The sequence below is a fragment of the Ischnura elegans genome, chromosome 7 (genome assembly GCF_921293095.1).
Source record: "Ischnura elegans chromosome 7, ioIscEleg1.1, whole genome shotgun sequence".
NCBI lineage: Eukaryota > Metazoa > Arthropoda > Insecta > Odonata > Coenagrionidae > Ischnura > Ischnura elegans.
This window is the reverse complement of record NC_060252.1, coordinates 8252429-8258322: the sequence shown is the minus strand read 5'-3', so window position 1 is coordinate 8258322 and position 5894 is coordinate 8252429. Positions and strand designations below refer to the sequence as shown.

At 38.0% G+C, this 5894-nt stretch overlaps 1 long non-coding RNA gene across 2 annotated transcripts; it reads left to right on the top strand.

The window, feature by feature from the left end:
- Nucleotides 1-2274: 2274 nt before the first annotated feature.
- LOC124162218 lies at nucleotides 2275-5665 on the top strand. Of its 2 annotated transcripts, none has more exons than XR_006865510.1 (3): nucleotides 2275-2621; nucleotides 4185-4293; nucleotides 4646-5665. It is a non-coding gene; the product is annotated as an uncharacterized LOC124162218 (long non-coding RNA). The 2 variants fall into 2 exon arrangements; XR_006865509.1 differs by having other exon boundaries at nucleotides 2275-3954.
- Nucleotides 5666-5894: the final 229 nt, after the last annotated feature.

Genomic DNA, 5894 nt, shown 5'->3' with positions numbered 1-5894 from the left:
AAAGTTTTGGAGTAGAATGGGGTTACTGAGAACTGGTGTAAATGTACCATATCCGAACCTAAGGTTGAATTCAGGGGACATTTATTTTAGAAGGATGGGGTTCAACCACTGGACAGTAGGGCGGATCGCAAAAATCGATTTTTTTCAAATCCATCTGGCCCAATGAAAAAAAGTTGTGGGACCGATCAAAAATAAGGCCTGAAAATTTTGAGACCTGTACGTGAACCCCTGACCCTCGCTCAAATGCAATTTAGGGGGGCAAGGTCAAAATTCGAAAAATATAATATTTTATGGTCATTCCCTATAGATTCTGCCGAGTTACTGCCCTTTTAGGGCGAAAATTTCGTGCATTTTGACGTATCTGCCACCGTTTAGCCACAAAATACCTAATTTGAGTCCGCGTCCGCGAAGAAAATATTCCAACGCCCACGCAGCGTCGCGGATACCAGAGCCGCAGGCCGATCCCTTCCCCTCCACGCTCGCTTCTCCCCCTCCCACGCCTCTAACACAGCAAAATTCATCCCGCGCATGCTGCTAGGAGGTCGTTTATCTTTCATAATATAAATCAGAAGATGGTAGACGGTAAAAAACGATGCGTAGTGAGACGACTTGTCCCTTATTTGGCGCCTCGTCGGCGTTAAACAAATCGATGTTACCAACTTTTAGAGAAGTGATGAAATACTTTTAGACCTGCGCACGCAGGAATGGAGACTACGGTCTATGAAGACGCCTCTCGAGTGGCTATGAAGGTGTGCGAACTATGGTGACGCGCTTCTCTTCCATTATGAATGTGACTAAATAGATTTTGCGGTACCACAGGAAGTACTAAGACTTACGGAAAATCTAATACTACTAATAGGCCAAAAGTAGGGTTTTATTGAAGTATAAGACTCAAACAATTTTAAAGGAACATTTTAAATTATGCTATATTTTTGCGTGTAAGTGCATGGAGGAGCATAAGGTTCCCCCAATGAGAAGTATTTTGAGAGACAATCTGACGAAAAGAAAGATCCCACACAGCACAAAATATCCACTGTATATCCATTGGATATCCATAATGTCCACCACACATCCATCGCCACGGGATATATCCTATGTATATACAATGGATATCCATGGCTGGATATCCATCAGAGTACAACAATGAATATCCAATGGATATCCAAGAGTGGATATCCATTGGATATTCATCAGAGGACACCCATGGATAATAATTATTTATAATGAGTAGTTACAGTATGAACGTAAAAATCAATCTATACATGTTTTCTATGACAGGGGTTACTAAATGATATTACAAAATAATAAGAATAACTACTTAACCCGTTCGAGATGGCGGAGTTTTCGTCTTAGCATGACTGCTGTACTGATCCCCAAGTGACTCTTCTTTCTACTGGTACGGAGCAGGGGCGCAGCTATAGGAATTAAGGCTGGGTGGGGGGGAGGGTTTAGGTGCAACTAATATGTACCGGGGTGTGTGGGGATATGGAATACACGCCAGGATAAGCGGTAGGTGCGAGATTAATAAATTGCAGAATTTTAAAATAAATGGCTCAAAATTGTGAGTTTTACAGCTTTAGGAGGGATATTTTATTAATCCTTACGCTACCTATTCTATTAGTAATATCAATCCAATTAATTAAAATGGATTAAACTTATAAATTTCTCTGAGTTCTGCGCGGGGGGGGGGGGGGGGGAGTTTATCCCCCCAAAACCTCCCCCTCGCTGCGCCATTGGTACGGAGCATTTTTGGAGGACATTCGTTAAAAAGTGTCTCGCCGATAATCACACGGGAGGGGGGAGCACATGTGCTCCCTCCTCCCTTGGAGAGGAGGGAGCACATGTGCTCCCTTCTCCCCGGAGAGGACGGAGCACATGTGCTCCCTCCTCTCCGGATTTACGACCCTACCAGTGTCATCGGTTCGAGGTCAACTCATGGGTTGCTTATATGTGTTTGGCACATGGACAATTGTTTCTTGCACGTAAATTGCAGACTTTGAATTGAATTCCTCGTTTTCTTCTGAGCCTTGTCAAATTTTAAACGAAGTTCTAAGGTCAATATTAACGCATTTAATGCAGCATCAATTTCCATGTTGATTTTTATAAAGAACTCGAAATATAAGTTAATATTTATCGTAAAATTTCGTTTAAAAATTGTAAACGCTGCTCAAAAGACAAAGAATTCAATTCTTAGTTTATATTTATTGAGAAAAGAACAAATATTTATTTAGAAAACTGACTGGATAAACAATTGCATGACCTAAGAGGGGTAATAAAGGCGAAGGGTCAGGGTAGTTGCTCCCGGACTCCGAGGGTAAAGCCTAACCCCGCAGTATTGGGTCCCGAAGCAAAGACGTCGTACACCCGCGACCGTCATGAAAGGGGGAAAGCTGGGAAACGTTTTTTCGCAGTTTTACTGGTTTTACTTTTGACTTGACATCCGAGTGACCACGTTTTTCGAAACTAGTGTCTTTGCGAGTGTCAGTTATTGAGGCTAGTGCGACAAAACTATATTCATCACTTCGTTTTTCGCGAGTGAATTTTAAACTGCTGTCACTAGTTCATTCTGTGTGACGCATTTGCTGGACTCCTCCGCCAGATTTCGACGGAAGTTTTTAAAGGTAAGTGTACGCGTACTATTAATAGCTGACCATATTCGTTAACATACCAGAGAGCACAAAAATCTCATGAAAGCGTTTCAAAAACAGCTAAAAAAAGTACTGAAACAGTAAGTAATTAAGTCCGCCCGAAAACATTTTTTTCTCGACCGTAAACACGTGTTTAAAGACGTAGGCCTTTAAATGCCTTTTCATGTGGCATCAGAACGTTTTCATGCAGTTTCAATTACGTTTTTTCGGCCCTAACCACGCTTTTTATGCTACGAAATTTTTTATATTCTAATAACGTTTTCGATGCCCTAATTTAAGAGCAAAAAAACAACAAAACAAATGTAAGAGATGGGAATAGGTACGTTAAATCTTAAATACGGGCATCTCATTGTGAAAATGTGTTAATGGATCGATCGATCAAAACAATAAGTAAGTTATGCCATGAACAACCCGGATCTTCAGATTTCTGGTTGAGTGCTTTAGCCAGCTAAGCTACCTGTAAATTAATGCATAGTCAGGGAACGCATCAACCAAGGCATCTTTCCCCTCCATGGGAATTTCTGGACTATTTATATGTAGCCCAAAATATAGTAAATACAGAGTCCAATAGTATATAGTAGTAGAGTCCAACAACTTCAATATACGGGAAACACCTCTCCATAGCTTTACCGGCACTCAACTGGAAATTGATGTAGGTACATATCTGGGTTCAAATTCTTGGCAAAGCGAATGATTTTTCTCTGCGGAACTTTCTCATAATTTGTGTACTGCAGGTGGCTCCATAAATTTTTCAATGTGGCTGGTCCTGGTATACTATAACTTATCATTTATTTTATTGTTTCTGGAAATAGTAGGTACCAGTTATATTCAATTTTGAAGCCTCTTCATAGTTGCCACCTAAAAAGGATAAAAGGCTTACTTTCTCCTGACTCATTTTAAACTAATCGGTTCTTGCCTGTTAGGAAATTAGTTTACCTTCAATGTCATTTTATTTAACCATAAAGGTTAAACTTTTCAGAAATCACTCAAAAATGAAAACGATATTTTGCATTTTATCATTTGGTTGCCACATCTTAGAATTAATTAAGCCATAAATGCTATCTTCTTATGTACAATTGGTTGCCTTGACATTACTTCATCTTTAGGCTCATTACCTAGATAAAGCCAACTACTCTTCTTTTCTAGGCTCATTACTTTACTCTCATTGGAGGAAATTCCATTGATGCTGTGGTGAAGGCGATTCTTAAGAAAATTCTAACCAATGAGGCTGCAGCCAACTATAGCTGGTCAGGGGGAAAGAAAAAAGAAATATTTTCAAAACTTAACCTCGCTGAAGTGATTTTATGTAATTATGTCTTCTTGATCATCATTTAATAGTTTTACCAGTCAAAATGTGACCAACTTTTATTTGCAGTACTAGAAAAAGATTGCATCTAAATTAATAAGCTTAGCAACTATTATTATAATTTGTGCTAAGTGCACATAGTGGACCTTGTCTTTTTGAAAGATTAACTATCATGTACTTGCCCCTTTTTTTGGATGCTATGATTATTTACTTTTATCTCTTTGCTATAGGCGGTGTTAGAGGTAATTTCCCTAATGAAAAAATTACGGACAAAGTAATAATTGATTCTGTGAAAAACTGGTTGCGACACGGAAAGGCGAGGGCCATCAATGAAGCCAGGTAAACAATTCTGGTAGAGTCCTGAAATTACTATGTTCATTATTAATATTTGGCTTATTTATTTAATATTACAACTCACAGAAATATCTATACAGAGAGCATATCATTATTCCTATTTTAGTCTGTCATTAATTATGATGGTGGCCTAGGTCTTTAAATTGGCCTATGATCTTTAAATTATTTAGACTTTTGCATTATTGTTCCTACTATGGAGTTCCTTTTCATTGAAACAAAAACACAATTTTCAGCTACGTGACATTGGATTTATACTTCTGAGCTTACTGTAAAGGAATAATTTTAAATTGTTAGAGCACTAACCTTAGTTACTTACAAGCTCTATTATTTATTTCAGGAATATCCAGGAACCTGGTGCACATAATAATAATAATGTTAATAATAATTGAGTTTAAATAATGAAATTCATATATGTTCTAATTAAAACAAAATAGCATTGTATTGTAAAAGTCATAAGTTAAATAAATTTCATTTCAGAATGTTATTGCTCTTTCATCCATCATTTATACCTCTGGTGATATCCAAAATCTTAGTCTGTTAAATTAATACAAGGTTCTCAATCATTGGTGTGTTTACTTATTCATTGCAAAAGAATGCATTAAATTTATGTAGCCAAACAAAGAAAATTTTAAGGCATTAACTCAAGTATAATTTCTATTTTACAGTGTAGTTGTGGATATTTGGTGGATCCACTCAATATCCTGTTGGTAGCATGCCAATTTTTGGGGATCTCCAAGATTTTCCCTAGACTCTGTATATCCCTTAGAATTCAAGACGATTTGTAATGAATATCCATTGAATACCTAAGTATCGTGGATATCCACTGGTTATCAAATGAATGTCCACAGGATCCTCGATGAGTATCCACTAGATGTCTAATATATGTCTATGGCCTATCCAGATAGAGAACATTTGGATATCCACTGGATATCCACTGAAAATCCACTACAAATCCAGAGCATTCTCAATGGATATCCACTGGATATCCAATGGATGTCTAATGTATGTCTATGGCCTATCCAGATAGAGAACATTTGGATATCCACTGGATATCCACTGAAAATCCACTACAAATCCAGAGCATTCTCAATGGATATCCACTGGATATCCAATGGATGTCTAATGTATATCCATGGCCTATCCAGATAGAGAACATTTGGATATCCACTGGATATCCACTGAAAATCCACTACAAATCCAGAGCATTCTCAATGGATATCCACTGGATATCCAATGGATGTCTAATGTATATCCATGGCGTATCCAGATAGAGGACATTTGGATATCCACTGGATATCCATTGGATAAATCTATGGATATCCAATGGATGTCATGGCAACCAACATGGATATCCATTGGATATCCAATGGATATATTTGTGCTGTGTGGGATGATGGCTGCTGGATTGAACCCTAAAGAAACTCGACAACTTGGGAAAAAAGGGAATCGTAGGCGAGCGTTGAGTCATCATCGTCAATTCTTGCACGGGAAAATAGTATCAAAAGTTTTCTTCATCAATTCATCCGAAGAAAATTAAAATGGCGAGAAATTAGCCGATTTGTATCTCTACTTTCCTCATGAAATAA